The 13,410-nt window shown below is 45.8% G+C and overlaps 1 protein-coding gene across 15 annotated transcripts in view; it reads left to right on the top strand.

The window, feature by feature from the left end:
- The window catches only part of Gramd1b (GRAM domain containing 1B), a 175,395-nt gene that overhangs the window by 61,140 nt on the left and 100,845 nt on the right, over window positions 1-13,410 (top strand). Inside the window, exon 1 of one of the 15 annotated variants that reach the window (XM_048796012.1) lies at window positions 4,850-4,893. The exons of the other annotated variants lie outside the window; for them this stretch is intronic. The gene's annotated coding sequence lies outside the window, so the exon portion shown is untranslated. Of the gene's footprint in view, window positions 1-4,849; window positions 4,894-13,410 lie in introns of those variants that run through there. 15 annotated transcript variants of the gene reach the window in all.

Genomic DNA, 13,410 nt, shown 5'->3' with positions numbered 1-13,410 from the left:
TTGAGTCAGAATTGAAGGCTAAGCTCTTCCTCATGCTCAACTTCCTCTCTAAAGATTGATGGTTAACAAATCAAAGATACGAAGTCATGCGTGCAGACACCTGCACTCCTGGGTCTCACACTGAGGCACACACAAACTGCTTTCTCATTCACTCTTCTTCTCTTCCCCTCTCTAGAGAACCTGTCATCCATAAACGTGGAACATCTACAAATGACCTTTCAAGGTCTCCCTTTCAAGTTCCCTGCACTTATATGAATCTTTACCTGTTTCATTGCCTTCTTTTCAGTTTGCATTTACAGAGAAAATGGATTTCACCTTTTTGGAAAATGCGTCTGATCCATATTTGCTATCTCAGGACAGGCAGAGATCAAGCTGTACACTCTGTAGGCAATGCAAACATGGCTGTACTCTGCCTGCTGCTCAGAGAACTACATGTCCCAGAATGCAGTGCAGAAAAGTTTATCTGACCAGGGTTTGAAATAGCCTCTCTTGGCCTTCTTGCAGCCCCTCCTCCCAAGAGGTGGCCACTGGAGGATCTTCCTAAAGCAGTAGGTATACTATTCAGCCTGGAGCTGGGCTGGGGAACTGAGTACCTATACTTCCCATATCCCCCTTCTTTTATTCTCCTGAGCTGCAAAAACTCACTTTAGTCTCTTCTCAAAAGCATCTGGAGTCCCTCCCACCCTTTCTTTAACTTAGTGCATAAGCACAGTGGTTAAGGAGTTAGAAAGTAATACCTAGGGTAAAGTAATTACTGCAAGTAATTGCCCTGGAGAGAGAATATTATAAAGAGGCTTTCTTCTTCTTTCTTTTTCACTAAGTATTAGGCAAAATAAAATGAATTGAAGTTGGAGAAGAGGGAGCTTCAGGTTTCTAATTAAAAAAGCAAAGGCATAGGATAGAAGAGCTGTTGTAAGGAATTATTTAGATCCAGTCCTGTATGGGAAGTAGCATAGATGTGGATTTAATGGCTTCTTGATTAGACACCCTGCATCAGTTTTTGGTTTTTTTTTTTGTTTTTTAATTTTCCCCTTTCACTGTCCTTTCCTTTCCTTTCCTTTCCTGGAATTTTCTTTGGACTCTAGGATATCTTATTGAAGCCTAATATTATCCCTCCATGCTCTGTCCTCTAGGTTGTTTATTCTTTAGCAAACGGCACCTTCTCTGATGCTTTCAGTTCAAGACATGTGAAATGCTTTGTGAAATACATGTGGGTGCTTCTGGTTGAGAGCTCTCCTGAGCACTGTCTGTGTCCACCACCTAGGGCTGTGAGACAGTCCTTTACCTGAGGAGATGCCAAGCATAGTGGCACACCCCAGTAATTCCAGTGGCTCAGGAGGTTGAGGCAGGAGGATCGTGAGTTCAAAGCCAGCCTCAACTTAGTGAGGCCCTAAGCAATTCAACCAGACCCTGTCTCTAAATATAAGTATAAAAAGGCCTAGGGATGTGGCTCAGTGGTTAAGCACCCCTGGGTTTAACCCCTGGCACCAGAAATAAATAAATAAATAAATAGACACATATAGGTAGATAGACAAATAAATGAGGAGGTAAATGTTTTTCGTCACTGGGGAAACTGAGTGGACTCCCATTAACATGGGCCTGATTTCTCTGTGGTTTTGATGAATAGAACATCCTCTTTCTTGGGTACTAGCCTTCTGCTCTCCATCTGTTTGCAAGTTTGCCCAGGAACAGAGAGGATGCAGGCCACAGCAGTAGCCAAGCTGGGGAGATGGCATGTGTGGAGTGGCACAGCTCCCATACCAATAGCTCTTCAAAGTGTCTAGTGGATTACCTCTCCTGCAGGGCCAGTAAAGCCTCTTATCCTTTTCAAGTTAATTGTATCCACGATCATAGTCTAGGTTTATACAAACCAGGCAGCTAGTCACAGAAGGCCATCCACTGGCCTAAATTCTACTTCTGATTGAGCATCTCTCATCTGAAAGTCTGAAATCCAAAATGCTCCTCAAATGTGAAAGCTCTGAGTATTTCAGATTTTGGAGCATTCTGGATTTTGGATGTTTTAATCAGGGAGGTTCAACTGGTAGAGTCTATGCAAATGCTCCCAACTCTAAAAAATTTCGAATGAAACGTTTCCCATCCCAACCATTTAAAATAAGGGAGGATCAACCTGAATTCTCCTCTGCATCCTTTTGTATTTGTTAGGATAGAATAGGAAAGGGGAGGCGACATTTTATGTTTATGAGAGCCAGAATGCTTTGTACATCCAGGGTACCCTTTTACACATTCCTTTTTCCTGCCCCTTAATTTTTATCTAGATAGTCAAAATTTGGTAAGGCGCCTTGGCCTACTTTTCAGCCTAAAGAGAACATTGGTAAATCATTGATTCTTTTGTGATTCTTTTTATCTAAAAGCAATTTTCTTTGTACACAGAAGATTGTTTTCAATGTAAACACTAACCCCTGGATATTCACAGGACTTTTTTCCCCTGCTAGCTGATAATGCATTCCCTCTCTCTCGCTCTCTCTCCATCATCAAAAGAAAAGTTTCAAAGGGAAATACCTAATTAACTGATGTATTATAATTTGAGTCTATAATAACAGGGATCAGGAGTTGGGAGCAGATTGACCACATAATAGAGTGGTTGGGAACTAGAGGATTATGAGGTTTAGTGGAGAGAGGGTTGGATTCAGTAAATATGGGGTTAAGTCCGAGTCTTCTTGGCTTACTCTGTGACCTTAGGCAAGTCACTTCAAGTCTCTAAACCTCAATTTAATTATCTCTATTTTAAATTAATTGATTAATTGATTAATTTTGTGATACTGGGATTTAACCCAGGGGTGCTCAATTCTGAGCTACATTACCAGCCTGCTTTATTTTTTACTTTGAGACAGGGTCTCCCTAGATTGTCCAGGCTGGCCTTGAACTTTTGATCCTCCTGTCTCAGCCTCCAAATCACTGGGATTATAGGTGTGCACCACTACACCCAATTGAATTATTTTTAAATTGGAGAGAACAGTGGGTATCTCCCAGGTCTCCCACATGAGAGTGACTTTGGAAATGGCATTGTAGATTATGGAGCTCCTGTGGTTGGACAGACCCTTGGACACTCTGTCAGTTGGCAGTGTTCCTGTTGTCGTCTGGCTGGACACTGTTTCTTGGCTGTTGGGTTTCCCTGAGCTTGTGGTGTGGTTATGATGCTGGGCTGGGACAGAAGGGAGGTAATAAAAAAGAATGAGAGACAATGGAGACAGGATGCAGGGGCAATGTCTTCCTTCTTCTTCTCTTGTATTTTAATCTCTCTGACCCTTACCTTGTTAAGAGTTTTCTATGGTCCAGGGGTTGCATTGGGAGTAGGCGTAGGGGAGGAAGGGAGAAGGGAAGTGAGGAGGGATCATTTCTTGCAGGATCTCACCATTTTCCAGGTAGGGGTCCTTGTGGCAGTGAGCTCCAGGAGGCTGATGGTCTTGCATTGACCCTCTGACTTATTTTCTGGGCCTTGGGTTCCTCATCTGTAAAAATGGAACTGTGGCTGTAAGTTCCCCTTCACCTATAACCTTTTGAGGGTCTGAAACTTTGGATATGAGGGAGTCAAGTGTCTTCACCACCAGCCCAGATGAGAACATCCGAGGACCTGGGATAGCAGAGCTGCTGGTAGGATAACTCCAGGAGGGAGGTACTCAGGGATGCTGGGGATGGGGGTCTGTTTTTCCATAGGTTATTCTCTCTGATTGGGAGAGAAATATCTCCTCTACCTTTTTTTTTGGCAGGAAGGTCAGTGCTTACAACTTGCTTCCTGGCTAGTTCTTAGGAGCATTGTGTGGATGCTGGTCCCTGCGCCGGCAAACACACAGTGAATATGTGCAGCCTGTTGTCAGCAGACTCCTTGCACTTCCTCAGCTATGTGAAAAAATCCCATTCTTCTCTTCCCTGGAGGTCCTGGGGGTGGGCAAGCTCCGATCCCCTTCCCCAGGCTGCCCCCGACAGATACAGCCATCCCAGGCTGCTGCAGAAGCCAGCCTGAGAGGAAGCTATAGTCACTGAGAGCAGAGCGGCCTGTCCCTGCTGGGCAGGAAACCTAGAGTGATGAATGGGGCTGGATGAAGTCATCCTGCTCCTCCAATCAGGCTGCTCCACCGGAGCCAGGGGCCTCTGCAGATTCAGCCAGGCTGCCGGCTGCTCTCATGTACCTTTAGACAGAGGCTGTGAGTCTCTGGGAGTGGAGTGGGGGGTGTGAGCCGCCCGCTCCCGGCTCCTGTGTAGGCCTCAGTCAGTCTGAATGTTATTGCCAGGTGAGTGGCTCCAGCGGGTGAATTCCTCTCCCTCTGCATTCTCCACCTTGCCGGGCTGGGCTCCGACTTTATGGCTCCAGCATCTCCTTGCACAGCACCTTCCTGCTTCCATCTGAGTGCCTGCACCCTCTCGAGGTTCTCACACCTGCCCCTGCCAGCCCTGAGCCCTCTCCCTTCCTGCTACCCCAGCACTTGCTCAGCACCCGCCAGCTGGCCTCAGCTCACATGCGCCCCTCTTTCTGACCTGTGGGTACCAACCGGCAGTGATGGGAGGGCAGGGCCACCACCTCTGCGCTCACTCCCCCAGCAGGGGGAGCCTGGCCAGACCCACCTGCACTCCTGGGGTCAAATGCCAGGTGAGGAGTGATGCCCCCGGACTCAGCCTCATGGGCATCTGTGGGAACATAGGCAGGCCCTCTGACTTGCTGGGGGCCCTAGGGCTCCCCTCGCCACCAACAAAGGAAGTCCCAGGGGATCTGCTAGAGAGTGGAAGTAGGTCCCTTATGGCCCTAGACCTTCCAAGAGGGGTGGTTTGTTCTTTTGTGGGTGGACATTTGTGACTCTGCCTTTTCTCTCTGGATGGTGCGGCTGCTCCTTAGGCCAAGCAGAGATCATGGAGCCGGCTGACATGGCAACAGCAAAGGTAGGATGGAAATGCTGCCGGCCGCACTGTGCGTAAGTGGCTTCGCTTGGCAAGTTCTGCCTTTGGTTCACTTATCTCTCCCCTCCTCTCCCTCAGCCCACCACTCCTGAGCATCCAGGGCTGTGTCAGAGTGGAGGGCGATGGCGTGCGCACAAGACCTCAGGAGAGGGGAGGAGGTGCCGGGTCCTGCAAAGTACTGGCCACCTGCGCGTGTCTGGACGACCGAGTGGGTGGATGGAGGGGCAGGAGGGGGGAGGACGGATCTGTAGCTTTGGTCTGGACTCACTTCTGTGCCTGTCCTTTTCTTTAGTTTTTTGACATTTTCTGTTTCTCTCCATCCTGTCTCCTTTTCGACTCTCCTCTCCTTTATTCGTCCTCTTCTCTGCCTCTTGCCCACACTACAGCGCTTTCTTACTCCATTTGTGCCATCTCCGCACTTCCTTTCACCTTCCGTTTGCTCCTCTTTCCCTCTGCCTGTTGTGTAAGGGCTGGGTGGGGTTGGTGTGGGCTGGACGGTCCTGGAGCAGTCTGCCTCTTATCCTGCAGCAGATGTTGGCCTTGGGATTGGTGAGGAGTTGGTGTCTGAGTGGCAGATGCTGCCGCCGTCCCCTCCCACCTCTCATCCGATGCCCCAATGGCAGGGCGGGGCGTCCCTCCAGGGAATGGTGCCTGGGTGCTACGCTGCGTGAACCCTGTGGGCACACTAGAGGGCGTTGCTGAGGCGGCTTCCTCATCTCTCCTGGATCCTGCTTGTGATTGGAAATTAGTTTTTCTGTGTATTTTTTCAAACAACGAGCTTGAGCATTTGGGAATGGATGGGGCATCTAAGAAGGCTGAGTCTGTACAGCCCCTGTCCAGTTCCTGTGTGCAGGGGACACTTGTAGTCCTTCCAGAACAGTTTGGTCCTTGCTAGGGATCTTGCTTTTGGCCAGATGGCAGGGTCTCCTTTCTCTCTGAGATGGAAGACTCAAAGATGCTCAGACTTCTGGAGCAGGTTGGGTACCCTGTGTTGTGTATGGAAGAGAGAGTGAGATAGGAGGCCCAAGAAGCAAGGGTGCCGCAGTCAGTAATGTGTTATTGTGGTTAGGGCAGGTCGCCAGGAATCATAAGAGTTGGGTTTTCAGCTCCTTCTCCCACCTCCACATGCTGTGTGATTATATTCAACTTACTTAACCTCTCTTGGCTTTCAGCTGTTAGTTTACACAGAGGTGAAAATTACATTCATCTGTTGTTTTAACTAGCTTAGCTCTGTCACTTACTTGAAGAAAGGAGTTAGGGAGAGCAAATGAAATGAGAACAGTTCTCCCTGGTCTTTCCCCTCCTCTTTCTGTCTCTTTCCCTTTCTTTCATGAACATTTGAGTATCCACTTTGTACATGGGATGGTACAAGGTGCCGTGTCCCCTTGGCAGTGTGAAGAGGCAGCCATGGGAGCAGGCATCTGCGGCCGTGTTTGGATCCAAAATAATTTGCTGCAAGCAGTGTGCTATCTGGTTGGATTACTGCTGCCTGGGGTGTCTGTAACACCAGGGCCTTGTAGTCCTGCTAGTAAACCAACTCTTGAAGTTGTTAAGTGGCTTGTTAACCTGCTGGTTCTCAGAAGGTGGCATGCTGAGTGCCCTGAGCCAGGTGTGATTTGGGGACATTAGGGAGTTCTTCTGTGGTTACTTTGGAGAGATGTGTTTATGCCTGGATTTGCATATGGGAATAGAATCAGAGAAAGCTTCTTTTTGTCAGGCCTTTCTATTTCTTAGTCCATGTTGCAAATCAGGTTAAGAATTGGACCTTGGTGCTAGGTTAGTCCTGAGTTGTAGCATTTGGCTTTAGGACTTGACCATAAGAGCAAACTTTATTGGCTACAGAAGCAGGTGCCATTCAATCCTGGCTCTTCTATAAACTTCTCTCCTCCAAACCCTTTGGAAGGGGATTAGTTCAGGCATTTTCCTTGTTAGCCTGTTCACTACTGAGGACCTTGGGTGGGCTAAAGGAGTGTGTTCATGAGCCTCTTTCATTGGTGCACAGATGTTTATCCAGTCTATCCCTGTGTGTTTTCTGGGGAGCATATCCTTGGCTTTCACAGCTCCTCAGAAAGCTTAGCACTCAAAATTTAAGAACCTTTTACTGATCCAAGGTGTGTCCTGTGTCTATAACTCACAAAGTCTGAAACCCAGGTACAAAAGCAAAGCTGTACATTATAGTTGATGTACTGGATTCCTGTGAATGTGTGAAAGCAGCAACAGGGTTAAGTTAAATTTTGCATTGTGACTCACTAGTAAGTCATTTGCATAATTTGGATATCCTTTATTAAATGCCTAAATACATGCAAATGCAAATGCATCTCCCCTGCCTGCTGGTCCTCTTTTATTTCCAAGCTATTGCTCCCATCATTTCCCTTAGCCCCAATGTCCCAGGTTAAGTTACCCCAGAATTAAATATCTTTGGTGGAGGCATGACCACTCTTGGTGACAATACTCCCTATTAGCTTCTCTTCAGTCCTTGGAGGACTTTGGAGATGTGACTGTGTTTCTGGGAATCTGCATTTTGAGGCGTATTATTGCATTCCCATAGCGCTGTCCTTTTTTTTTTTTTTTTCTTTTTCTTTTCTTAAAGGTCGTACTTTCAGATGGGGCCATCTGTGTCCTGATCTGACTGTTAAGATACATACATGATCAATTGTGTCTTGAGAGTTTTACCTCAACCTTGCAAAAAGAGGTTGGGAAGCATTTATTAATCCATCATTCAACAAGTGTTGATTAAATGCTGATTTTTATGCCAGCAGAGTTAAGTGTGGCTGTTTTAGAGATGAACAGCACACAATCACTGTGAGCAGGTGCTCCTGGGTTCTTGGGGGAGACAGACAGGTAAACAAATTATGGCGGCCCAAGGTAATAAGGGCAGGTAGAGAGGTGTTGGTCACCCGGAAGCACTGAAGCATTACTTGACTGGGAAGGCCATGAAAGGCTTTGTCAGGGAAATGACATTTGATTTGAGAGTTTATCAAGGGGACCAGAAAGGAGAGTGGACCTATCTGTGATGTGGAGTTGACCATCTCTGAGTTCAAATGCTGACTCTGTCACTGTCTGCTCTGTGAGCTTGAGTTAGTTATCCCAGCCTTTTCTGCCTCATTTTTCTTTTTTGTAAATGAGCATATCATGACCCAATAGAGTCATCGAAGGGATTAGATGATGACTTAGGCAAAATGCCACCCGTGGGTGCTCACCGCATGGTGGCTGCTGGTGTTGAGGTCCGCTGGACAGGAGAGGGAGGTAGGAATCGGCAGAGTCCAGGCCACTAGCACTGTGGAAGGACAGGGATTAGGATGCACGGGTATGATGGGATGCAGAAGATGGAACAAGAAACCTAAGTGGGGCCAGGAAAGCCTGTGCCATAGAGACTCGAAGGTCCTGGGAACAATGGGAGGACTTTTAAGGTATAATCAGATCTGCCTTTGAGAAAGTGTCCTGAGGTTCAAAAGTAGACAAATATGGGATGATAATTTCATCATTTTGCTCCACCTCCAACACTGTATTTTTTTCTTTCTTACAAGTCTGTGTTCTTGTATTGGACAGTGAGCTTCTTGAGGACAAGAGATATGTGTTTTTGTTTGTTAGTTGATGGAAACCTTAGCATCTAGCATTTACTTGGCATATGATAGATTATAATACTTGGTGAATAAACAAATAGAAGAGAGTAAGGCCAAATGTAAATGGAAAAATGAGAAGTGAAAGGCCGGTGAAAACTGAGAGGAAATAAACTAGCTGGGGACTAGACTGATAGGACTTAGCACCTAATTAAGTGATGACTTAGGGACGACCTGAGTCCCTAATTAGAGCCAATCTAAGGTGAGCGCTCAGTTTTTGACTGGGTGGTTTGGTAGCTGTGGTGTTGTTTATTGAGATAAATACAGGAGATGCAGTGGGGCAGTGAGCAGTTTTCATTACTCAGTCTGGCTTTGAGTGCCCATGACACAGATAGGTGACATAGTTCCTGGACAATTAGAAATCTGTCTGAGAGCCAGGCACGGTGGCACTCACCTGTAATCCCAACAGCTCCAGAGCCTGAGGCAGGAGGATTGCAAGTTCGAGGCCAGCCTCAGCAACTTAGCAAGGCCCTAAGCAACTTAGTGAGACCCTGTCCCAAATTTTAAAAAAAGGTGTGTGTGGGGGGGATGTGGCTCAGTGGTTAAGTGCCTCTGGGTTCAATCCCTCCCTGGTACCAAAAAGGAAAGAAAAACAAGAAAAGAAGCCTGTGTTTGAGGTTAGGGGAATGGTAGTAGACTCACATATATACTTGGGAGTCACCACCCTCTCTCCAAGGTGTTTAGAACATTCACCAATAGATTAGCGACTTCTGTGAACCATTTGACCATCAAAAGACAAAGGCTAGCTGCATGAAGCTCTTTGGGTAACTGCATCTCAGCACTTGCCCTCTCCCTACAGTGGAAGAGAGATCTTAGAACTGAGGAAAGTCTTTTCCTGGAGGAGTCTGGATTTTTGAATTTTGAGGAGAAATTTAAAAATGGTAGATGAGCCCAGAATTACCAGATGTTCATTTTACAAATAAAAGATAGCTGAACTAAACTAAAAACAGCCATGATCATTGTTTACATTTAAAGAACATTTTAACACAAAATGTAAAAAGGACATGCTATGGAAAACAAAGTTCAATATACAGCTTTATGAAAACTTACCTCGTCATCCTAATTTTCCCCAATTCATCATGGAATCATGGGAAAACTTCATCTTGCTCTACACCAGCACTTGGGTGCCCCTGGGCCATCAAAGGTGGCTGGTGGCTTAGTGCAGAAGGCACAGGTGCATTACTGAATGGTAAAGGTCACAAGACAGATGGAAGCTGAACTCTTAGGTTTACTCATGACATGCCAATCTCTTTTCAGTTGTAATATTGTGATGTTCAGAGGATTTCAGAAGTGGGTCTCAGGCTCTGAAATACCTGTAAGCATTTCCCACCGACCTTGAGGGCTGATGAGAAAACCCCCTACTGGAAAAAAGTGAATTTTTCAAAACCCAACTCATTAGATGCATTCTGCTCCATCCAAATAAACCTGCACTTATTGGCAGTGATAGTAGCAATATGTTCCGAAGGCACTATTTCTGGACACCTGTCATGCAAATAGGAAGTTCTTGTCTCCGTAAAGCATGATGACAAATATTGGATGCCATTTCTGGCTAATGCTTTTGTGTTGACCAGACTAATCAAGAAATAATTATTGCATTATAATGCACCAATAAAAATGTGGAAAAAAAAGAAAATAGTTATCACAGACATAGTGTAGGCCGAGAATGTTCACCATTGCTAGTCAGCTGATAAAAAAAATTAGTATCATGTTTATAAACCTATGTTCGTTTTGAAATACAGGGGCAATGTGTCCTGATTAGATATGCCTCTCTTTGGAAATTATTGTTTTATATTTTATGATACTTAATTAATCCCCATGTCTGTCTTCCTTATTAGATTATAAGTTTCTAGAGAGCAAGGAGGACCTTGGATTTATTGAAATATTATCATGAGTTGCCTGGGTCCTGACCATACTATGCACTTGATAAATATTGTTGAATAAATAGTTAGCTAATCTAACAGAAATAACACACACCCAAATGATTTTAAGAAAAAATCACCTGCAAAATAGGAAAAATTAGAAAAAGTAGATCCGGATGCATAGAAATGGAGTCTTTGGTTTTTGTAGCAGGTAGCATGGTTTTGTGGACATTCGTTGGAAATACTATAAAAATGGTTAAAATGTACTGAGCACTTACTTGCTATTATGTTGACTCCTGACAACCTGGTAGCGTCATCGTCACCCTTTTATAGATGAAGGAGCTGAGGCTTGGAGAAATGAGGTAACTTGCTCAAGGTCACAGAGCTGGTAAGTATAAATTTGAACTCAAGTCTAATTCCAAATCAGGGACTGGTGTCATTCCCCGGTCAGTTAAGAATGTGGTTTTTCTAGGCTTGTCATTCCAGCAAGTAGCTTCTCTGCCAACAATAGATTCTTGCTGTGTCCTTGGCCAGGAGACTTTTACTGTTAAATGAGTAATACTCAATTCATCCATTTTTTTTTTTTTCTATTCACGGTAATACTCACACGTAACTTAGATGAACAGGAGAAATCCCCACACAGTGGGAGGAGAGCACGAGGCAGCTGGCTGTGGGTGTGTGGGTGCTCCCTTCCTGGGAGAACCTGAGCACTCTCCTGGGTCCCTAACCTCATCAGTCACCCTGAGTTTCTCCTGAGGATAAGCCAGGAGGAGCAGGGGGGTAATTAGAAATCTGCCTCTTCTCTTCCATCTGGCAGGAGAGACATCTTCTTCTGTTATGCATGTAATTAAAATGATGAGTGGATCAGGCAGCCTTTCCCTCTCCTGGGCGGTGGGGTTTTCTGGGGCGTGTGTATCTTTCTGGCAGTTGGGCTCACCTCCCAGGGGCTGCCCTTCTGTTTATCAGCAGAGGAGGTCTTTGATCCAGGACACAGATAAACCAGCACTGAGCAGGCAGCCAAGCATTCAGGAAGCCAGGAAAGATTTTGGAGGGGAAAGGGAAGGGGAAGGTAGGATCTAGAGGGGAAGTCCATCACCATACAGGGTATGGGCCAATGAAATTTATCATCAAGTTGGAAGTCTCTTTGGAAGAGGAGTGTCAAGAGCTGCTTCAATGAGGGAGAGAGAGAGTCTTATTTGGGCTCTGTGTTGAGTGTTGGAAATAATTACCACGTATGGCCTGGCAAAAGAAGAGGTCCCCAGGCTAGACTGGGTGAGATGTCCTGTGGTCCTTAGCAATATACTTAACTATTTTGTTTTTACTCTTTGAACCAAATGCAGCATTCCCCAGTATTCATGGTGATTTGGTTCTGGGATGCCTTGAAGATACAACAATTGGTCAAGTCCCTTATATGAAATTGTGTGATATTTGCATGTAACCTATACACATTCTCCCATATGCATTAAATCATCTCTAAGTTACTTATAATACCGAATGCAATGTAAATTATATGTAAATAGTTGTTTACTGTATGGTTTAGGAACTAATGACAAGAAAAAAGAGTATGTACGTCTTCAGTATAGACACAGTTTTCCCCCCAAATATTTTCCATCCACTGTTAGTTGAATCCTTGTCTGAGGAACCTGTGGATCCCAAGGAGGGCTGGTTGTTTCACTTTATCGATGGGCTAGTGGTACCTGCGCCTTAGTTTCTTCTTTTGTTAAGTGTGTCTCAGGACTTTACTGGGTTGCTGTTGTTAAGGCAAGATTGCAATAAATCACCAAGTGGATCTTAAAGCAGGAGACAGAAGCTTTACTGGTGGGCCAAGGGGTAGGCTGCAAGTGTACACCCTTCGACCCCCTCTTGGGGTTTGAGTACACCTTTTTATAGTCCAAAACCATATTAAAGCACAAGTGGCTGTTGTTATGATTCAAAATCATAAACAAATCATTTAGATCATGAGATCCAAGATCATAAGTAGAAAAGGGAGTGGACCAAAACGTCCCTAGTTGAGTACAAGTTAAAGAATGGTTACTAACATCTAGACAGTCAATCTCTGATAGGGTACATTGTCCAAGAAAAATGGGAACCAAAGAGAGAACACTTTTACATTGTATGAGAATTGCCATTTTGTGTTGCCAAACATGCTATGTTAAGCAACTCTTGGTGAATACAGAGGTGGGGCTTCCCATGGGAGAAGCGTTTCTTACATGACGTGAAGTCTCAGGGCAAAATGGAGCCTGTTTGATCATTGCCCAGATAGCCTGGCCCATAACACTGAGAATCCCAGGACATCACGTGTGTGCAACCAGTTTACGGGATGGAGGGATGGTGATACCCATCTGTGGAACGCCCCCAGAGCTTCAGTCCTGTCTTCTCTTTCCTGCTTTTCTGAAGTCAGAATGAAGCTGATTATAGAGTCTGGTTTTGACTTTGCTCATCCTGTTATTGCCTGAAGGCACATTCTGGATTAGCAGATTGTGAAGGAGGGGCAAAGAAGGTTGGATTCTGTCTTTTTTATTTGTTTAGATTCCAGCACCCCAAGTAAATCCTTGGGGTCTGAGTGGCAGAAAGAGGCATTCTTGAAACAGCACTTCTTGCTCCACCCACAAGCCTGCCTGCCCCTGCCAGCTCTGCGGCCAGGTGCTGGCCCTCCTGTGCAGTGCTGCTTCATTGGGATGGTGAAGCTGCAGGGCAGGAGTGTGCTGCACAGGGTAGGAAAAATAGAAGGGGAGGGGCTCACTCAGGAGGCTCCAAGCTGGGAGCTGACACAGATGAACAGACCAGAAGGCAAGGCCAATGCCTGCAGCCTACACTGTCACCCCAGAGCCAGTGACTAATAGTGGCAGAGGGTGGGGAGAGGAGATTGCTGAGGGAGGGAGGAAGGAAGGGAGGGGACAGGGAAGTGGTGGGGAGCACCTGATCGGTGCAGCCCTGGCCATCTGCCTGGCCCCTCACACAGCCTCTATTGACTGCATTTTGGAGTTTGGAAGAGGATTCTGGCTAGGAGATGATGAGGA

The sequence above is a fragment of the Marmota marmota genome, unplaced genomic scaffold, assembly GCF_001458135.2.
Source record: "Marmota marmota marmota unplaced genomic scaffold, marMar, whole genome shotgun sequence".
Lineage (NCBI taxonomy): Eukaryota > Metazoa > Chordata > Mammalia > Rodentia > Sciuridae > Marmota > Marmota marmota.
Note: the sequence above shows the minus strand (reverse complement) of the source record. Positions and strands in the feature narration are given on the sequence as shown.